Consider the following 23,274-nt stretch of genomic DNA (forward strand, 5'->3'; position numbering starts at 1 on the left):
GATTATCCATATTACATTTGGATGATCTCTGCAAAAATTGAATATCCAGGTATGTTATCTGAGATTAATTTGGCCATATATTGATTTTAAATTTTGTTGGGACAGCAATCACAAAAGAGCAAGGTAAGAGACGTGTCTTTGTAAAGCGAGAAAAGGGTAGGGTTTGAAGGTCCAGTGCAATCCCTACTGGGCAGCATGGCCCTGGAGGCATCACTAGTAGTCTTGACTGGGGTAGAAAAAAATGTTTCTTATTTTTGCCTTGCCACTTTGTATTATGCTCAAGGCATAGTCATATTCAACAATATTATTGGAATGGTGAAAGGTTGTAAACTATTTCAAGCGATACAAATTCTTGGTGAGAATCTTTGCAGTTGAATTAAAATATTTTGTAAATTGTTTTATTTCAAGTGAAATACATATGCATACATGCATGTGCATATGTATTTCTATATATAATGTGTAGCTGTCTAGTTTTCATAACTAATTTTGAATACATGCAGATTATCTCACCAAGCTGATATTTTTTAGTTCCCTTATCTGTTTTTATCATGTACTCATCATTCCAAATTGCTTCTGTAAAATATATTAAGTTTACTATACTTCTACAAATTTTTTATACAATGAAAATTCCTAACATGATATTGTTAGTTCAAAAAAAAAAAAGTATGCCTTAGTTTATACAAACTTGGCTGACTATAGATAATGTAAAAAATAAAATTTCTACTAGATTAAATTTGCATATGAACTTATAAGCTTTATTTGCAATTCATGAATAGGAAGTTTCAGACAATAGCTTCCCAATTCATGAATAGCAGATATAGTTTATGAGCTCATATACAAATTAATCTTGTAGAAGTTTCATTTTCAACAGATTTCTGGTGATGGAGAAGGGATTAATGGGACATTCTGAACTAGGTTAAGCCCAGCAGGCGAGTCCTAACTGGTTAATTTACATTTCGGCTTCTGAGAAGGACAGGCATTTACTGAACGAAGACTTACATTTTGGTTTGCTCATGTGACTGCATCTTGGACCAAGTATAGTCAAGTTAACGGTAAATATAACTGATGATGAGTCATTGAATTTTATGTGCCAGAATTGTATTAGTACTTGCATGTGTATAATCAACAATTGTTATTGTCAGTTAATTTTGTGCTTTGCTGCTAACCAAAGGGTTGGCAGTTCGAGTCTACCAGCCACTCCTTGGAAACCCTATGGGGCAATTCTATTCTGTCCTATAGGGTCTCTGTGAATCGGAATCAACTCAACAACAAGGGGTTTTATATTAAAGTTGGCTAGTTTTTAATTGAAAATATTTTCTATTTCTTAACGTTGTTCTGCAATAAGAATTATCCAAAACTTCTGAATTTTAAAAAAGCCATCAGTAGTCTTTTGATTTCATATCCTGATTGAGCAGCAAGTGATAAACTTTTACTAATTGCCACTTCTTCCAAGTGCAGTTTAAATGTAAATTTCCCGAATTAATATAACAGGACTAAGTAAAATTAAAAATGCCATTCTTGACATGCTTCTTGAGTTAAATTTAGATAAATAATTGTTAACTTCTATTTTAATGATTCATTCTCCAACCATCCCTTAGGTCTGGCATATAGATAGATAGATAGATAGATAGATAGATAGATAGATAGATAGATAGATAGATAGATAGATAGGTACGTAGATAGGTAGGTAGATGATAGGTAGGTAGGTAGGTAGGTAGATCGATCGATCTTTTTTTTTTTTTGGAGGGCTTTGTCAATGAATTCCCATTTACACTTACAGATGTTATCTATATAACCACCAATTCATTTAGAAGAGCTAAAATATTCCTGACCCACAAATGTTAATATAATTTAAAAAAGTTTTTTTCTTACAATGTATAAAAAAAAATTTTTTTCTTTTTTTTTTAAATTCAAAATTGAAAAATGGAGTCAAGAAATTTTTTTTAAAGAATATTGTACCATGTTTAACCAACAGTGCAATTCTAAACTATATATATGAAGGAATTGAGTGAAAGATTTTTTCACAACACGTGAACATGTCTCTAGTCTATCATCATGAAGATATTTACAAGGGGAGTAGTAACTCATGTTGGCAAATCATCTAAATGTTTTATCCCGATATTATATTTTTATTCTGTGATCAATTTTAAAGAAACGTTATTTTTATTTTTTCAAAATGCCCATTGCTCAATAGACTCAGATTCAGTGCATAAAAACCCAAAACCAAACCCATTGCTGTTGAATTGATTCTGACCTATAGTACCCTATAGCACAGAGAAGAACTGCCCCATAGAGTTTCCAAGGAGTGCCTGGTGGATTCAAACTGCTGACCTTTGGGTTAGCAGTTGTTGCACTTAACTACTACTCTACCAGGGTTTCCTGTATAAAAATAGGGAGAGACAGTCACCTAAGCTGATTAAAGGGAATTCTACTGCATTTAATAATCATTTTGTTTTCTCTCAAAGGTCAGTGTTGTTACATGGAATTTTCAGATATGGTCTGCTTTGTTTTGATTTAAGCCATGAAGACAGAAAATCAAACTTTTGGAGCAGAGTTTATACTTCTTGGCCTTTTCCAATATGGCCAAATGAACAAGATATTCTTCGTTGCCATTACTGTCATCTTCTCAGTGGCTTTGATGGGAAATATCATACTGATCCACCTCATCCGATTGGACACTCTGCTCCACACTCCCATGTACTTCCTCCTCAGTCAGCTCTCCTTCATTGACATGATGTACATCTCCACCACGGTACCCAAGATGGCGACAAACTTCCTGTCAAATAGTAAGACCATTGCTTTTTTCGGTTGTGAGATTCAGACCTTTCTGTTTTTGACTCTTGGTGGAAGTGAAGCTCTTCTTGGTTTCATGTCTTATGATAGACACGTAGCAATCTGTCACCCTTCACATTATCCTGTGCTCATGAGCAAGACGATCTGTTTGTCCATGGTCACATGTACATGGGCCAGTAGTTCTATCAATGCTTTAATACATACACTGTATGTATTTCAACTTCCATTCTGTACATCTCGGATCATTAACCACTTTTTCTGTGAAGTTCCATCTCTAATGCCTTTGGTGTGTCAGGACACCTCCCAGTATGAGTATACTGTCCTCTTTAGTGGCCTTGTCATTCTGTTACTACCATTCATGGCCGTTCTCGCTTCCTATGCCCAGGTGCTTATTGTGGTGTACCAGATGAGCTCAGGTAAAGGGCAGACGAAAGCCATCTCCACGTGTTCCTCTCATCTGATTGTGGCAAGCCTATTCTATGGGACTACTCTCTCCACCTATACAAGCCACATTCCTTGCATTACCCTGAGGAAGATAAAGTGGTGGCGGTGTTTTACAGTATCATTACACCTCTTCTGAACCCATTTATCTACAGTCTGAGGAATAAGGAGGTCATGGGGGCCATGAGAAGAGTGCTGGGAAAATGGATATTTGTACAGAAAATATGACTTTAAGAACCCTTTATAGTTTGAGACTGAACAATGTGATTTGATTAGCCTACTGTCTAGAGATATGTAAGTTCAAAGAAATGTTTACAAAATAAATAAATGTAACAATGCCTTGGTTTCTCCACTTTTCAGAAATAACTAAAGCTTTGTTATTGGAACTGGGTGGATTTGCTGTGTAAAAGCAGGAGAATGGTTGCCATTATCAACTTTATCTTCTAAAGCAATAGATTTAATCCCTGTCAACACAATGCTCCCATGTCATAACAAATTTTTAGTACCTTTTTTAATATTCTGAAATAAAATGCACATGAAATATAATTTACCATATAATACATAATATCAGGAAAATACATATGATGACCAAACTATAATATAGAGCAAAGTGCATACAACCACTTATTTATTTATTTATTTATTCATTCATTGAACAAGGGCTTTAATGCTTTAACTCTGTATGTTTTTCACCAAAAAGTATTAATCACCATGAAGAAGAACTAAGTGGAAAATTGGAATCGGGAATACAAAGGATATTTGCAACGTTAAGTCAAACAGAGAAGGGAGAACCAAGAATGCAACATTTGTTAAAAACTAAAAGGAGTCGAGGACAAGAGACAAGTGGATATCTGTGGATGAATGTTCTGGGAAGAGCAAAGAACAAGTGAGAATTCCCTGAGGTGGGGGCATGCCCAGCATAGTCACAAAAGATCAAGGAGTAAATTGGTGAGACACAGAAAATAGGTATATGTCTTGGAGCTGGGTCTTACAGTGTAAATTAGATGGATGTGAGGATTGTGGCTTTGAACCTAAAACAATGGGCTACCTTTGCAGAGTTGTGGTAGAGAATTGATGTGGGCAGAAGAAAGCCATTGCAGTAGTCCAGCTGTGACAAGATATTACCTTGGACCAAGGTGATATTAGTGGAGAGGCAAAGACTGGGCAGATTCAGGAGACTGGGAGAAAGCAGACATTTGAGTTTTGTGGACACATGGGATGTGAAATACTATGAAATAAGAAGCTTTCAGAATTGGGCTAAAACTTGAAATTAACAACTGGAAGTGTGGAACTGTCATCATTACAGCTTGAGGGAAACCACAGGTGGAGCATTTCATCATTCGTCATCTCTTATGCTACTTTCATGTTAATGCCTTAGGCCCACAGTTACAAACAATCATTATTCTGGCTTCTATCGCCATTAAATAGAAGCTCCTATTTCTCATCACCATTGAGTCGAAACTTTTAAATCAGAAAATAAGTTCTCTTTGATGTCTGGCTTCTTTTCCTAAACATGTTTAAAAGGTTTAACCATATTTTTGAGTGTCTGCATCATTTTCATTACAAAGCTGAATTCCATCATATGGCTTAGAATAATTATTTCCATTCTGATGTCAGAAATGTTTGACTATAATGAATAAAACTACCATAAAGCTTCCTGTACAAGTGTTTTTTGAGAACACGTGAACTCAATTCTCTTGTACATATACCTAAATTGAAATTGCTTAGTCATAAATTAGGCACATGTTTAGCTCTAATAAAAAAAAAATTTTTTTTATTGGTCTATGAATGCCTTACTTCGGTCAGTTTGTTTATAATATAATGTATACCTGTAAGTTCACCACCCAACCCAACAACTAAAATAGTAAATTTATCTTTAGTGCTCCTCCAACTCATGGCGACCCCATGTGTGTCAGAGTAGAACTGTTCTTGGTAGGGTTTTCAACGGCTTATTTTTCTAATGTGGATCACCAGTCCATTCTCCCGAGGTGCCTCTGGGTAGACTCGAACCACCAAGCTTTCAGTTAGCAGTGACTATGTTAGCTGTTCGCACCATCCAGGGACTCTTCATATCCTCCTATACCTCTGGGTAGACTCGAACCACCAGGGTTTCAGTTAGCAGTGACTATGTTAACTGTTCGTACCATCCAGGGACTCCTCATATCCTCCTATACCTCCACCATCATTCTGGATTTTTGGTTTTTTAATTCTCTTGATATAATTATAATATAGAATTCATAGGGTATTAGAAAATATTTTTAGATGCTGTAGAACTTAATAAAGGGGCCTTAAGTTGTAGATAATCTTTTTGAAAATTGTTTTTTCAGTTGACATTACTAACGCTCCAGGTTGAATGAAATGACAGCCCATTCTATTTTATTACTGAATGGCATTCTATTTTAAGACTATACTACACATTTATCCATTTTTTGTTGTTGGTGTTGTTGCTGATAGATGCTTGTTTTATTTCTAGTTGTCTACTATTATATACAATGCACTTATAAACATTGTTGCATTTGTCTCCTGTGTCCCATAAACAAGAGTTTGTATTTTGTATATACCTATGAATGGAATTGGTGGTGAAATTACTTAAGTGTGTAAACCATTTGTGTTTTACATAAAGTTTGAAATTCTAATTTATACTTACTATCAAAAACGAAAATAATAAATCCATATTTTAATAAATGTACATTCAAATTTAATGAATTTTAACATATTTAAATATTTTTCACACAGATTGCATGAAAGTTCACATCTGCAGACCACATCAGTCAGTGGTTGCATGTCCAGTTGCTAGCTTCAAGTTTCAGGTAATCTCCACCCCAGCTTCTTGATCTTGGCCTTAGAGTTTTATACATCCTTGATCTTTTATTATTGTGATTAATTTTTGTAGTATTTTTGACCATTTTCATGCTTTTGAGTTCCAATAGAGCCTAAACCTGACTAAATACGATGCCTAAACTTCAATAGCTATAGCTAACAAACTTTTTTTAAGTAAATAGCAATTTGAAGGATGATTTGTGTAAGTTATACAGAATAAAGAAATCCATATACAGTACATTCACAACTAATCAGATAGATTATCGCAAATTGAACAAACCTATATGAAAGTAGTAACATATTATTAGCACTTGAGAAGATTCCTCATGCCTCCCCCTAGCTGCTACCCATACTTACTTGTAATGAAACCATTATATTTAAGTGCATTATCCATGAATTATACTGAACAATGAAAAAATAAATCATTTCAATTATTACATAAATTCAATATAATCCCCATTAGAGTCCCATCAGTGTGTGCATGTGTGTGTGTTTAATTTACAAGTTGGCTATAGAATTTATATAAAATGATGCAAAAAACAGTAATAGCTCAAAGGGAATTTTAAAAATAATAAAATGAGATGCATCATTCTATGTGATATCAAAAATTTGTATTGATATAATTACAGACCAATGGAAGAGAATACATAATTCAGATGCACACATATGTGTACAATGATGAGTCACATATGTCAGGTGCTTGTATGGGGAGTGATAACAGGATACACATTTCAGTGAAAGTTGTTGGATCAATTGTATATCCGTGTATATTTTTAAAAAATGAGATGTGGATAATGTCAGTGAAAATGACCAAGTTGATAGCCTCAGATAGCTTCTGTGGAGGGCCTGTTCCTGCACAGAAACAACGACAAAGCAAAAAGTGTTAGAATCAACTTTTTTAGAAATTTAGAAAGTTTTAAAATATTTACAGCAACCAAGCAAATACTGAAATAAGAGAAAACCAGAAAACCAAACCCACTCCCGTCAAGTCGATTGCGACTCATAGCGACCCTATAGGACAGAGTAGAGCTGCACTATAGAGTTTCCGAGGAGTGTCTGGTGGATTCGAACTGCTGACATCTTGGTTAGCAGCCGTAGCACTTAACCACTACACCACCAGGGTTTCTAAAATAAGAGAAAGGCCACTTAAAAACATCAGGAGAGGGGATGTTACAGAAAACAGTGTGTTAAGAAGGTATAGGATTCATTCCCTCCACTGAAGCAATGAAAAAAACCAAAAACCAAACCCAATGCCGTCGAGTCCACTCCCACTCATAGCGACCCTATAGAACAGGGTAGAACTGCCCCATAGAGTTTCCAAGGAGTGCCTGGAGACTTTGAACTGCCGACCCTTTGGTTAGCAGCCATAGCACTTAACCACTAGGCCACCAGGGTTTCCCTGAAGCAATGAATAAGTGGGAAAAAAAAACTGACAGAATAAACATTAAGTGCTTCATGAGAAAAGATGCTGTTGAATTTTGATGAAAAATGGTGGCATTTTTGTTTATTCACCTACTATCCCCCATTCTCCACTTGGCAGCTGCCATGAAGACAGCAGCCCACATTCCTGGTGTGGCTTGCTGGTGCCAGGGTGTGGACAAGACAGATCTTTTTTCTAAAAATGTTGTTGTTGTTTATTTTGACCAATCTGGTAGTTCCAGAGATACCTGCTCTGAGATAGGCCTTGGCTTTACTCCTCTCAGACATGAGTGGCTCCCAGGTGGTATCTGTCTGTCAGAAGCCTTAAAGACATATAATGCCATAACCAGCTTAGGTAAGTAATGGAGAACAGGGAAAGAAGCAGACAAACCTGATAGCCTGGAAAAGAAGAGGCTGACGAGGCAGATACATGGGAGAATAAACTGTTTGTAGAGATACTGAATGTACTGAAGGATCAGAGATCCAATGTACATACCCAGGTTGAATGCATGCTCAGACAAGACCTGAGAGGACCCTAGGTTTGAGCCTCTGGCAGATCTTTGGGCTCTGCACAAACGGAGGTGTAGACTAAGGCCCAGTTGTAGGTGGCCTGGCTAAGCATTGAAAGAGTACCTAATTCAGAGGCAATCTTCAATGACCAGGAAAGGGTTTTTAGTTTTCTTTTTCTTCTCTTTTTGACTCCAAAAAAGGTCTCTATCAGATCACTGGTTGACCACTAAAATAACTGAAGATAGACTTCAGTGACCACACATGGCAAAGAAAACAGTCTATGCAAAATAATAAATACATACAAACAAATAAATAGTTTGGAAATGTCACTAAACAGATGACCGCAGCCCTCAACAATAACAGCAAGCACTAGGTAGGCTGGAGAATCTGCTTTTCAGAGTTAACACATAAAATTCACAAAGCCCAGTGTTTGGTAAAAATACTAGGCATGCCAAGAAACAGGAAGTACAACCAATTCACAGGAAAAAAAAAAAAAATCGGTGAAAGCAGTCCCTGAAGAACTAATGACATAGAATTGCTAGGCAAATCGTTTAAATCTACTGTGTTAAACATGGTCAAAGACCTAAAGGAAAACAGGAGAATGTCTCAACGAATAGAGAATATCAATAATGACAAAGAAATTATAAAGAAGGCATCAAATAGAAATTAACATCGATCTTTCTCAAACTTTTCCAAAAACTAAAAGGAAGGAATAATTTGTAACTCAATCCATGATGCCATCAGCATCCTGATATTTAGCCAGACAAAGCCATCAGAAAAAAATATTGCATAGAAATATCTATGGAAATCCTCAACAAAACGGTAAAACTCCAATCCAGCAGCATATTAAAAGAACCATATGCCGTAACCCTGTGTGCTTTATCCCACAAATGCAGGAGTAGTAGCTCAACATATAAAAGTCAATCAGTGTAATGCAACACATTAATAGAATGTAGGGAGAGGGGGATGATCTATCAACTGATGCAGAAAAAAGCGTTTAACAAAAAAACACTCAAAAATCAGTAATAAAAGCGAACTTCCTATTGTGTGAGAGTCAAAAATGGCTCTGTGTATTAGCCCCAAGTTATTTACTTCTTCAAGTAAGCTGAGGCGTATTACATGGAAAAAAAAAAAAAAAAACTGGCATGAAACTCAAACTTGTACATGTCCAACTGATTTAAAAATAGCCCAAATAAGCAGATTTTTAGCCACTTAGGACCTGCCTGTTTTACATACCCTGCAAAACTGGACTCAACTTCTGCTAGTCCTAAAAAAAAAAAAAAAGATAAATTCGTGTAGTTATAAAGACCCTAAGATGCCGCTGCTTTTAGAGCTCTCTGACCCAGAGACTTATCGCCTGGCTGCAGGAGGATATCGCTTCTCACCCCTGGGAGCTTTCTTGCTCTCTTCTCCTTCTGATGCTACCTGTGACTCTAGCCTCTGGAAGACCTTCTGCTACGGGGACCACCCCCTTGCATGTGACTTTCAATGTGTTGGCCCCATTAAATAGCTTGTTGTGCAATACTGTCATATAGCTCTGAATTTCCTTCACCTCAGTACCCTTCCTTAAAATTATAAAGGACAGTTGTGAAAAACCAACACTTAACATTATACTCAATGGTGAAAGACTGAAAGATTTTGCCATAAAATCAGGAACATGGCAAGGATATCTCTTTTCCCTACTTCTATTCAACACTGTGGTCTTTTTGTTTGCCTCTGTGAATGTGAAAACTGGACAATGAAAAAAGAAGGCAGAAGAAGTACTGATGCGTGGAGGTGTGGTGTTGGTGAAGAATATTGAATGTACCATGGATTAACAAAAGAACAAAAAAATCAGTCTTAGAATAAAACAGTGAAAAGTTCCTTAGGAATGAGGATGGCAAGACTTCATCTTACTTACTTTGGACACATTATCTGGAAAGACCGATCACTAGGAAAAGAAGTCCTGTTAGGTGAAGTAGAAGATCACAAAAATAAAGGAAAACCCTCAAAAAGATGGATTGACCCAATAACAACAACAATGGACTCAAACATACCAACAATCATTAGGATGGCACGGGACCAGGGAAAATTTCTTTCTCTTATATATTAGGTTACTTTGAGTAGAAGCCAACAAAATAGCAACTGCTCTCAACAACAACATTCAGCGCAAGACATCAACAACAACATAGCTACAGCTTATCTTCATATAAAACAAAAACCACCACCAGTTGCAGTAGAATCAAACGCAACTCACAGTGACCCGTTGGGTGTCGGAGTAGAACTGGGCTCCGTCAGTAGGCTGCACTGTGTGTCTGTACCATAATTTGCTTCCCATTCGTCTGTTGATGAGCATTTAGGTTGTTTACATCTTTTTGCTGTTGTGAATGGTGCTCCCATGAACATGGTATGCATATGTCTATTCCTGCGACTGCTCTTACTTCTCTTGGGTATATTCCTATGAGTGGGATTGCTGGATCTTATGGTATTTCTACTTCTAGCTTTTTAAGGAAGCACCAGATTGTTTTCCAAAGTGATTGTATCATTTTACATTCTCACCAGCAGTGCATGAGAGTCCAATCTCTCCACAACCTCTCCAACATTTTTATTTTGTGTTTTATGGATTAACCAAACCCATCACCATCGAGTCATTTCTGACTCATAGAGACCCTATAGGACAGAGTAGAACTGCCTTGTGGAGTTTCCAAGGAGCGCCTGGTGGATTCCAACTGCCGACCTTTTGGTTAACAGCATTTAACCACTACACCACCAGGGTTTCCTTTTTTTGGATTAGTGCCAGTGTTATTGGGGTGATAAGACATCTCTTTGTTGTTTTAATTTGCATTTCTCTGGTGGCTAATGATCATGAGCATTTCCTCATGTGTACATTAGCCACCTGAATATCTTTTTTGGTGTAGTGTCTGTTCATATGCTTTGCCCATTTTTAATTTTTTTTGTCTTTTTGTAGTTGAGGTGTTGCTGTACTTTGTAGATTTTAATGATTAGACCCTTACCAGATATGTCATAGTTAAAAATTTCTTCCCTATCTGTAGGTTCTGTTTTTACTCTTTTCATGAGCATAACTGATTTTTAGCAGACCCCAGTTATCTAGTTTCTGATGTTTCTGCATTGTTGGTTATGGTTTGTATTCTGTTTATGTCGTGTATCAGGCCTCCTAGCATTGTCCCTATTTTTTCTTCCGTGATCTTTATCATTTTAGGTTTTATATTTAGGTCTTTGATCATTTTGGGTTAGTTTCTGTGCATGATGTGAGGTATGGGTCCTGTTTCATTTTTTTTGCAGACAGATATCCAGTTATGCCAGCACCACTTGTTAAAAAGACTGTCTTTTCCCCCATTTAATGGACTTCGGGCCTTTGTCAACTATCAGCTGCTCATAAAAAAAAAAAAAAGGTGCATGGATTTACGTCTGGGTTCTCAATTTTGTTATATTGGTCTATGTGTCTGTTGTACCAGTACCAGGCTGTTTTGACTATCATGGTGGTATAACAGGTTCTAACATCAGGTAGTGTGAGGCCTCCCACTTTGTTCTTCTTCAGTAATTCTTTACTTATTTGGGGCTTCTTCCTTTTCCATATGAAGTTTGTGATTTGTTTCTCCAACATGCTAAAAGTTGTCATTGGAATTTGGATTGAGATTGCATTGTATCTGTAGATCACTTTGGGAAGAACTGACATTTTCATATTGTTGAGTCTTCCTGTCTATCAGCATGGTATGTTTTTCCACTTATTTAGGTCTCTTTTGATTTCTTGTAATAGTGTCTTGTAGTTTTCTTTGTGTAGGTTTTTTACATCTCTGTTTAAATTTATTCCTAAATACTTTATCTTCTTGGGGGCTATTATAATGGTATTGATTTGGTGATTTCCTCTTGGAAGTTCTCTCTTTTGGTGCAGAGGAATCTGACTGACTTATGTATGTTTATCTTATATCCTGATATTTTGCAAAATCTTCTATTTTAGTTGTGGTAGTTTTCTTGTGGATTTTGGGGGGTTTTCCATGTATAAAACCATATCATCTGCAAATAGGGATACTTTTACTTCTTCGTTACCAATTTGGATGCACTCTATTTCTTTTTCTTGCCTTATTGATCTGGCTAGGGCCTCCAGTACAATGTTGAATATGAGCGGTGACAAAGGGCATCCATGTCTGGTTCCCCTTCTCAAGGGGAATGCTTTAAGACTCTTCATTTAGGATGATGCTGGTTGTTGGCTTTGTATAAATGGCCTTTATTATGTCCAGGAATTTTCCTTCTATTCCTATTTCACTGAGAGTTTTTATCAAGAACGGGTTTTGGACTTTTTAAAATACCTTTTCTGCATCAGTTGATAAGATCATGTGGTTCTTGTCTTTTGTTTTATTTATGTGATGGATTACATTATTGTTTTTCTAATGTTGAACCATCCCTGCATACCTGGTATGAATCCCATGTGGTCACGGTGAATTATTTTTTGATATGTTGTTGAATTCTATTGGCTAGAATTTTGTTGAGGATTTTTGGGTCTATATTCATGAGGGATATTGGTCTGTAATTTTCTTTTTTTTGTGGATCTTTACCTGACTTTTCTATCATGGTTATGCTGGCTTCATAGAATGAGTTTGCGAGTATTTCATCCTTTTCTATGCCTGAAATGCCTTTGGTAGTAATGGTGTTAACTCTTCCCTGAAAGTTTGGTAGAATTCTCCAGTGAAGCCATCTGGGCCAGGGCTTTTTTGTTGGTGGTGGGTTTTATTTTTTTAATTATCTCTTCAATCTCTTCTTTTGTTGTGGGTTTATTTAATTTTTCTACCTCAATTTGTGTTAGTTTAGGTAAGTAGTGTGTTCCTAGAAATTTGTCCATTTCTTCTAGATTTTCAAATTTGTTAGAGTACAATTTTTCATAGTATTCTGTTATGATCCTTTTTATTTCCATTGGGTCTGTTGTGATATCACCCATTCCATTTCTTATTTAGGTTATTTGCTTCCTCTCCTGTTTTTTCTTTTGTCAATTTGACCAATGGTTTATTGATTCTGTTGATCTTTTCAAAAAACCGTCTTTTAGTATTGTCTACTCTTTCAATTGTTTTCCTATTCTCTATGTCATTCATTTCTGCTCTAACCTTTATTATTTCCTTTCTTCTGGTGCCTGAGGGCTACTTTTGTTTCTCTCTATTTGTTCAAGTTGTAGGGTTAATGTTTTGATTTTGGCACTTTCTTCTTTTTGAATGTGTGCATTTATTGTTGTAAATTGACCTCTAAGCATTGCTTTTGCTGTTTTCCAAAGGTTCTGGTAAGACATGTTTTCATTCTTCATTTAATTCTATGAATTTATTTTTTCCATCCTTGATTTCTTCTATAATCCAGTAGTTTTTAAGCAAGGTGTTGTTCTGTTTCCACGTATTTGATTTTTTTTCCTTGCTGTTTCTGTTATTGATTTCTAATTTTATGTCATTATAATCAGAGGATACTCTTTCTTAAGGTCAGCTGATTAACAATTTTAATTCCATGTACAATCTCAATTCTCCTTTGCCATGTAACTTAACATATTCACAGATTCCAGGGATTGAGACAAGGACACCTTTGGAGAATCTTTTTCCTATCTTCCGTATTGATATTTTGTAAAACCATGTCTGTTCAACAGGCAGACATCAAGGCCAGCTCCTGGCAATACAAAAACCTAATTGATAGTGCCAGGTCAGCTCCCAGATGTCAAAAAATATTCTACTTCTTCTTCTAGGATATTTGTACTCAGTTCTCATCCCTTTGAGTTAATTCATCTCACTGTACTACTATGACTTTTTGTTTAACTTCAATAAAATTAAAAATATCTCTACTGCAGTAAAAAAATGTATTAAAATAATTAATTAAACAAGTACAAATTTGCAATGACTATAGTGGCTATTGTGCCAGTCTGCCTCAACAAAGGTTTCCCTTACCCTCTCTGGCCCGGTATTTCCCCAAGCATGAGGTCCTGCATTAGATTGATCCCTCCTAATGGTTTGTCCAAAGGAAGTGAGTCAGACAATGTTCTGTTGTGATCCATAAGTTTTACATTGGCTAATTATTGAAAATAGACCACCAGACCATTTTCCTAGTCTAATCTTTTTAAGGTTTTAACCTTGGGCAGTAACTTAACTTTACTAAGATCCAGTTTCATCAAAAGTCAGTGGGAGCTAAAAATAACATTATCTTCATGAATCTGCTTCGATGAAATCATGCAAATAGACTGTTAGGAACGATATAGCTCACTCAGTAATTTCTCAATAAATATATTTTTTATAATTTTTATTGTGCTTTAAGTGAAAGTTTACAAATCAAATCAGTCTCTCACACAAAAACTTATATACACCTTGCTACATACTCCCAATTGCTATCCCCCTAATGAGACTGCCCGCTCTCTCCCTCCACTCTCTCTTGTCGTGTCCATTTCACCAGCTTCTAACCCCCTCCACCCTCTCATTTCCCATCCAGGCAGGAGATGCCAACATAGTCTTAAGTGTCCACCTGATCCAAGAAGCTCACTCCTCACCAGCATCCCTCTCCAACCTATTTTCCAGTCCAATCCATGTCTGAAGAGTTGGTTTCAGGAAAGGTTCCTGTCCTGGGCCAACAGAAGGTCTGGGGGCCATGACCACCAGGGTCCTTCTAATCTCAGTCAGACCATTAAGTCTGGTCTTTCTATGAGAATTTGGGGTCTGCATCCCACTGCTCTCCTGCTCCCTCAGGGGTTCTCTGTTGTATTCCCCGTCAGGGCAGTCATCGGTGGTAGCCGAGCACCATCTAGTTCTTCTGGTCTCAGGATGATGTAGTCACTGGTTCATGTGGCCCTTTCTGTCTCTTGGGCTCGTAATCACCTTGTGTCCTTGGTGTTCTTCATTCTCCTTTGATCCAGGTGGGTTGAGACCAATCGATGCATCTTAGATGGCTGCTTGCTAGCGTTTTAAGACCCCAGATGCCACTCTTCGAAGTGGGATACAGAATGTTTTCTTAATAGATTTTATTGTACTAATTGACTTAGATGTCGCCTGAAACCATGGTCCCCAGACCCCTGCCCCTGCTACGCTGGCCTTTGAAGTATTCAGTTTATTCAGGAAACTTCTTTGCTTTTGGTTTAGTCCAATTGTGCTGACCTCCCCTGTATTGTGTGCTGTCTTTCCCTTCACCTAAAATAGTTCCTATTACTATCTAAACCCCTTTCCCGCCCTCCCTCGCTCCCCCCTCTGGTAATGACAAAAGAATGTTTTCTTCTCAGTTTAAACTATTTCTCAAGTTCTTAGGGCGCCTTGGTTGCTTCCATCTTTTTGCTATTGTAAACAGTGCTGCATAAACATGGGTGTGCATATACCTGTTTGTGTAAAGGCTCTTATTCTTCTAGGATATGTTCCAAGGAATGGGATTGCTGGATCCTGTGGTAGTTCTATTTCTAGATTTTTAAGGAAGACCCAAATTGATTTCCAAAGTGCTTGTACCATTTTACATTCCCACCAGCAGTGTATAAGTGTTCCAATCTCTCCACAGCCACTCCAACATTTACTATTTTGTCTTTTTTGGATTAACGCCAGCCTTGTTGGAATGAGATGAAGTCTCATTGTAGTTTCGGTCTGCGTTTCTTTAATGGCTGATAATCGTGAACATTTCCTCATGTATCTGTTAGCTACCTGAATGTCTTCTTTAGTGATGTGTCTATTCATATCTTTTGCCCATTTTTAAATTGGGTTATTTGTCTTTCTGTAGTTGAGTTTTTGCAGTATCATGTAGATTTTAGAGATCAGGCGCTGATTGGAAATGTCATAGTTGAAAACTTTTTCCCATTCTGTAAGTAGTCTTTTTACTCTTTTGGTGAAGTCTTTGGATGAGCATAGGTTTTTGATTTTTAGGAGCTCCCAGTTATCTAGTTTTTGTTTTGTATTTTTAATAATGTTTTCTATATTATTTATGCCATGTATTAGGGCTCCGAACAGTGTCCCTATTTTTTCTTCCATGATCTTTACCTTTTTTTTAGATTTTATATTTAGGTGTTTGATACATTTTGAGCTCATTTTTTTGCATGGAGTGAGGTATGGGTCTTGTTTCACTTTTTTGCAGACGGATATCCAGTTATGCCAGCACCATTTGTTAAAAAAAACTGTCTTCTCCCCCCATTTAACTGTTTTGGGGCCTTTGTCAAAAATCAACTGCTCATATGTGGATGGATTTATATCTGGCTTCTCAATTCTGTTCCATTGGTCCATGTATCTGTTGTTGTCCCAGTACCAGGCTGTTTTGACTGCTGTGGTGGTATAATAGGTTCTAAAATCAGGGAAAGTAAGGCCTCCCACTTTGTTTTTATTTTTCAGTAATACCTTATTTATCTGGGGCTTCTTTCCCTTCCATATGAAGTTGGTGATTTGTTTCTCCATCTCATCAAGAATGCCGTTGGGATTTGGACTGGAATTGCATTAAATGTATAGATCCCTTTTGGCAGAATAGACATTTTTATAATGTTAAGTCTTCCTATCGATGAGCAAGGTATGTTTTTCCACTTATGTAAGTCTCTTTTGGTTTCTTGCAGAAGTGTTTTGCAGTTTTTTTGTATAAGTCTTTTACATCTTTGGTAAGATTTATTCCTAATTATTTTATCTTCTTGGGGGCTACTGTAAATGCTATTGATTTGGTGATTTCCTCTTCAATGTTCTTTTTTTGGTGTAGAGGAATCCAACTGATTTTTGTATGCTTATCTTGTATCCTGATACTCTGCTGAACTCTTCTATTAGTTTCAGTAGTTTTCTGAAGGATTCCTTAGGGTTGTCTGTGTGTAAGATCATGTCACCTGCAAATGGAGATACTTTGACTTCTTCCTTGCCAATCTGGATGCCCTTTATTTCTTTATCTAGCCTAATTTCTCTGGCTAGGACCTCCAACACAATGTTGAGTAAGAGCGATGATAAAGGGTATCCTTGTCTGGTTCCCAGTCTCAGTGGGAATGCTTTCAGGCTCTCTCCATTTAGGGTGATGTTTGCTGTTGGCTTTATATAAACGCCCTTTATTATGTGGAGAAATTTTCCTTCTATTCCTGTTTTGCTTGAGTTTTTATCATGAATAGGTGTTGGACTTTGTCAAATGCCTTTTCTGCATCAATTGATAAAATCATTGGATTCTTGTCTTTTGTTTTATTTATGTCATGGATTACATTAATTGTTTTTCTAATAATGAACTATCCCTGCATACCTGGTATGAATCCCACTTGGTCATGGTGAATTATTTTATTGATATGTTGTTGAATTCTATTGGCGAGAATTTTGTTGAGGATTTTTGCGTCTAAGTTCATGAGGGATATAGGTCTGTAATTTTCTTTTCTTGTGGTGTCTTTACGTGGTTTTGGTATGAGGGATATGGTGGCTTCATAGAATGAGTTTGGTAGTATTCTGTCCTTTTCTATGCTCTGAAATACCTTTAGTAGTAGTGGTGTTAACTCTTCTCTGAAAGTTTGGTAGAACTCTGCAGTGAAGCTGTCCGGACCAGGGCTTTTTTGGGGTGGGGGGCGGGGGTTGATTGCCTTTTGCATCTGTTCTTTTGTTATGGGTCTATTTAGTTGTTCTACCTCTTTTTGTGTTAGTTTAGGTAGGCAGTGTGTTTCTAGGAATTCACCCATTTCTTCTAGGTTTTCAAATTTGTTAGAGTATAATTTTTCACAGAAATCTGATATGATTCTTTCAATTTCAGTTGGGTCTGTTATAATATCGCCCATCTCATTTCTTATTCAGGTTATTTGGTTCCTCTCCTGTTTTTCTTTTGTCAGTTTGGCTAGTGGTTTATCAATTTTGTTAATTTTTTTTTAAAAAACCACCTTTTGGTCTTGTTAATTCTTTTCATTGTTTTTTTTGTATTCTATTTCCTTTAGTTCAGTTCTAATTTTTAGTATTTGTTTTTTTTTGTTTTTTTTTTTTCTGGTGCCTGTGAGTTTCTTTTGTTGTTCTCTTTCTATTTGTTCAAGTTGTGGGGTTAATTCTTTGATTTTGGCCCTTTCTTCTTTTCGTATGTGTGCGTTTATTGAGATAAATTGACCTCTGAGCATTGCTTTCACTGTGTCCCAGCGTTTTTACAGGAAGTGTTTTCATTCTCATTGGAATTTCTTTATTCCATCCTTAATGCCTTCTATAATCCAGTCTTTTGTTCAGTTCCCAAGTGTCTGATTTCTTTTCCCTGCTTTTCCTGTTATTGATTTCCACCTTTATGCCCTTAGGGTCAGAGAAGATGCTTTGTAATATTTGAATGTTTTGGATTCTGCCAACGCTTGCTTTATGCCGTAGTATGTGGTCTATTCTAGAGAATGTTCCACGTGCACTAGAAAAGAAAGTATACTTGGCTGCTGTCAGGCGGAGTGTTCTGTATATGTCTATGAGGTCACGTTGGTTGATTGTGGCATTTAGGTCTTTCGTGTCTTTATTGAGCTTCTTTCTGGATGTCCTGTCCTTCACCAAAAGTGGTGTGTTGAAGTCTCCTACTATTACTGTTTTGTCAGAAATTAATAACTGAATAAATATTAACTGTCCTGATTTTTGTTATTGATAATAATTTTATTATTTTCTCTTTTAATTAATTTATTCAGGGTTACCAGAATTTGACTTATATTTCTACTTACATCTTCTCTTTTCTCATATTATTGACTGTATCCATAGGTATATGCCTGTTTGAAAATAAAATTCAAATATCCCTTCATAGATTGGTTTGACAATCCTAGTATAATTATATAATTGTGTGGTTTGTCTATCTAATTGCATTGCACATGCAAACAGGATGTGCCTCAAACTACCAGACAACTAGGAATGAGGCATGTACAACCACTGGCATCAACCATTCCATGAGTGCTACGGCCATCTGTGATCAAGACATTTACACAATATTGGCAAAGTGAAAACCATTATTATTATTTCTAGAAAGCAAACAGTAAACAGTAAAACAAATTCTCAAAGCAGATCTGCGTATTCTTCTCCAAACTACTCATATTCTTTCTAATATCACTGTACTGGCACATTGTGTTTCTGGTCAAATGTTGTCTTCATGTCACCACTGCCTCTGGCTACCACCATGCTACCCGGGACACCTGCATGGCTTCCGAGGCTTCTGCTCTGTCCCTGGGCCTCACTGGGCCTTGCTTCACTAATGGAAAGACCCCTGCACAGGATCTCCTGAACTTCTGCTACTGGGCCCTTCTTGACCTATGCTGCTGCCTCCTACCATGCTACCCAGGCCAGAGTGGTTCTCTGTCTTGCTGCCATGATACCAAGGCCTACCCTGCATGAGGGAATGTATTGTTCCCGCCACGATGCCCGAAGGGGGAAGGAAGCAAATTATACCAGGCACACTCAGGTCTCTGTCCTGCATGTACAAGTGTTGCAGTACTTTAGTAGGAGGCACACCCCTGCACAAAGACACTCAGTTCTCTCTCTCTCTATGGACCAGCAATGTTTCAACTCTCTCTTCTTAATATAGGGAGTTCTCAATGCAGGGACCCTGGGTCCAAAGGATGCACTCCACTCTACGCTCTTTTTGATGGTAGTGAGGGGCCCCAGAACCTCTGTGGATTTGGCCCTTATATAAGCTTAACAGAATAGGAAGAGTGACCAATCTCCTAGCTGGACCACAAAGGGCACAATCCCATTAAGTGAATTTTCAATCCACTAGTTTTGTGGTAAATATACTAATACCTTGCAAAATTTTGGCCCAATCATTTTGTGAAATTACAAGACCAGGGCTAGAAAAGCCATATAGAAGTGATTCATTGCACTGCAATAATTCTGCCAGTTTTCTTAACCCTTAACCAGTTCATAAGCAGAGCTGTAACAAATCTATCAGTTAATGCTTATTATATTTCGATTATGTAGCACAGTGTCGTATAACCTCCCATATTGGAGCTCCTGAGTGGTGCAAACAGTTATACTGTATAATCTCCTGGAGCAGAGTCCCTGGGTGGTACAGTTAACATGTTCAGATGCTAACTGAAAGGATGGAGGTTCAAGTCCACCCAAAGGCACCTTGGAAGAAAGGCCTGGTGATCTACTTCTGAAAAATCACCCATTAAAAACTCTACAGAGCACAGTTCCACTCTGACACACACAGGGTTGCCACGAGTCAGACGTAACTCAATGGTAACTGATTTTTACTGTTTTCTGTTGCAAGATAAAGACATTAAAAAAAAAATTCTCTCATTACTATACATCAGTTCATAAGTCAACATATCCTGCTAAAGCAGAGAAGAAAGGAGATAATGAAATTATACTTATTTGATAGATCTGGTGCTTTATATTTATTTATTCCATACCCGAAACCAAAACCAAACCCATTGTCATCAAGTCTGTTCCAACTCATAGCGACCCAATAGGACAGAGTAGAACTGCCCCATGGAGTTTTCAAGGAGCTTCTGGTGAATTTGAACTGTTGGCGTTTTGGTCAGCAGCTGAGCTCTTAACGACTGCACTACCAGGGCTCCTTATTCTATACAGTAGCCCCTAAAAATAATCCTATGGAAGAGGCATTTTATGCCCCTTTTACAGATGATTAAACTGATGCTCAGAGAGGTTATATAACAGGCCCAAAATATATAGCTAGAAAGTTTCAAGACTGGAAAAGTTCAATTCAGTCATGGCCTTTTGTTGGGTAAGACATGTCTAAAAGTCCACTCTATTCCCCACATCATTACCAGCTCTTTCTTGACACATTAGTTATTGTGAAAGTTTAGGTTAACAGGATTATGGACTAAGTGTATTTTCCAGGCATGAGTTAAGTGCTTTATGCATCGTAGCTCATTTAATACTAATAATATTATAAGGCAAGCATCAAATTCAAAATAATCGCATCCTGACTTTAGCAGGTTGATAAAACAGGCCATTTTCTTCAGAGATCAAATATCCTGAGATTTTAAAATAATCCTGTATGGAGGTGATAAATGAGGAGAGTATGTGGTCATCTGTATTCTTCCGAATGCTTTCCCACGAGCATTTCTGCAGCCTGAAGCTCAGGAATCCCTAAGGCTTTAGCCAGGTGCCTTGTATTTTATACCGGCAACAGAGGCATTGGTGGGGATCCGAACAGTGATCTGGGAACCAGAGGCTTAGAGTATTCCACACCTCCTGCACGGTGGCTCCTCTGATGCAGGTTAGTGCTACGACTCCTAGACTGAGTGCTTACAACCGGGGATGGTATGCGCTATTGTGGCCCGCTTAATTTCTGTAATTTAAAAAACTATATCACAATCATACTATTTGGAAAGCACAGAAATTAAAGCACCTAGATTGCACTTGATAACATCATAACTATTCCTTTTATATTCTTCCATATACATTTTTTACAATTTGAAAAATATTGTTTATACAATCAGCATGATATCTAAGAGTATTCCAGCTGTTATATTGTGTTCCATGGGAAATTTATTAGTTCTATACTAGTTCAGGATGCACGTTGTGGAAAACCTTGCAAAATAAGCCCTTTGTGTTTACAGGGTCTCCTCCCAGCCCTTCTTTTTTAGTCATATTTTAGAATGATATCCACAACGTATGGCAATGCTTCAAGGGACAAGACTAGCTCTCTGGCTCTCACTCCATATAGCCAAATTGACTAATAAGGGATTTTCACTTTTACCCTGAGATTAATCTTCATTGCATTCCTACCGGTAATGCATATCATAAAGAAACATTGAGTATATAATGTTTGAATGCATAGAAATTATAAAAATTTGGTTTAAACTATGTATTAATTTCCAGTGAGAAAGAACATCCTTTCATACTTATATTGCACTAATGTATCTTTATCAAATTGTAATTATGAAAATAATATTACAGGTATTTCCCAGTGTAAGACAGGGTTCCATTCTGAAGACTCAGTCATAAGCCAGTTCTGATATAAGTAGAATATCTAATTAAAAAAAAAATATTCATTATTTTTGCCTCCTATCAATATATTTATAAATCCAACCTTTATTTGTCTTTGGGATTGGCATGAGAATGATAACATCAACAAATTATGTGCTACAACGTTATATGTAGTACATATTACTAACAATAAGATGTACAAAGATAAAAAAAAAGGATAGTCATAGGGCAGTTCGTTGCAACTCAAATATGTCTTAAGTCGGGGACGATCTGTACCAAGCTTTTTAAGAAAGTTGAGCCTTAGTTAACACTCTGACTCTAAGGTAAATGGATGCATATATCTGATTCTATTAAATTCTCTATTCATGAATTTCTCTTTGGGGAAAAGTTTGTGTCGAGATAAATAATTTAATTAAACATTCTACGTGCACTATATTTTTTCATTTTTACAAAGTAAGACAGTTACCCATTTTAAATACACTAACCTGAGACACACAGTTTATAAGAGAGGTGCCTAACTTCACAGAACTCACAGTTGCTCCAGTGAGCTCCAGCAGATTTCCCAGACTGAGATGCACTAGGAAGAAAAGGCGAGCGATCTACTTCTGAAAAGTCAGCCAAAGTGAACCCGATGGATGGCAATAGTCCAATCAACAACCGATTATGGGAATGGCGCAGGACTGGGCAGCATTTTGCCCGGGGTAGCAGTGTGTTAGGTGACTTAATGGCATCTAACAACAATAATGTGTTTGGGAGCCCATTCTTTATTTATGTTGTTTGTTTTATTCAAAAAGTTTTGTCATTATTAAGATAATAATTGGAACAAAAAACTGGCAAGCCCAAAATAACTGTGGGGAGTTTACTTTCATGACTAGGATTTTGGACCCATGCTTCCTACTTTTGAGACCAGGGAAAAATGAATTAATCTAACCCTCCAGTCCTTCATCTGCAAATCCGAAACAGTGACAGTTTACCTCATTTAACTGTTGTGACATTGCATGAGGCAATGCACATCCAGGGTTAACATAGTACTTGGGACATTGTTTGCTACAGTTATAAAAATCCTTGTTATGTCTGAGTTACTTCATCTATGTCACGCAGATGTGAAATAAGACTCATTTTGGCTTGGAATTGTTTTGGATTGAATTGAAGGAATGAACATGCTAGTGCCAGGCCAGAATATTGGACAGATGGGTGTGTAACACAGAGTGTAACTTTGAGAAAGGGGAAGCTTTGCTAATTCTGGGAACACCACATTGAGGTAGACAGAAAAATGTGACAATGAATCTAAAAGTAACCTGAGCTTTCTGCAATTACCCACTTTATACAAAAACCCAATGCCCTCGAGTCGATTCCGACTCATAGCGACCCTATAGGACGGACAACTAGAAAATAAATGGGAACACGTTTTTATCCTGTTTTAAATTGTACAGAAATATTATAGACAACTAGAAATTTATCTGACCTG

The sequence above is a fragment of the Loxodonta africana genome, unplaced genomic scaffold (assembly GCF_030014295.1).
Source record: "Loxodonta africana isolate mLoxAfr1 unplaced genomic scaffold, mLoxAfr1.hap2 scaffold_63, whole genome shotgun sequence".
In the NCBI taxonomy this organism is placed as follows: domain Eukaryota; kingdom Metazoa; phylum Chordata; class Mammalia; order Proboscidea; family Elephantidae; genus Loxodonta; species Loxodonta africana.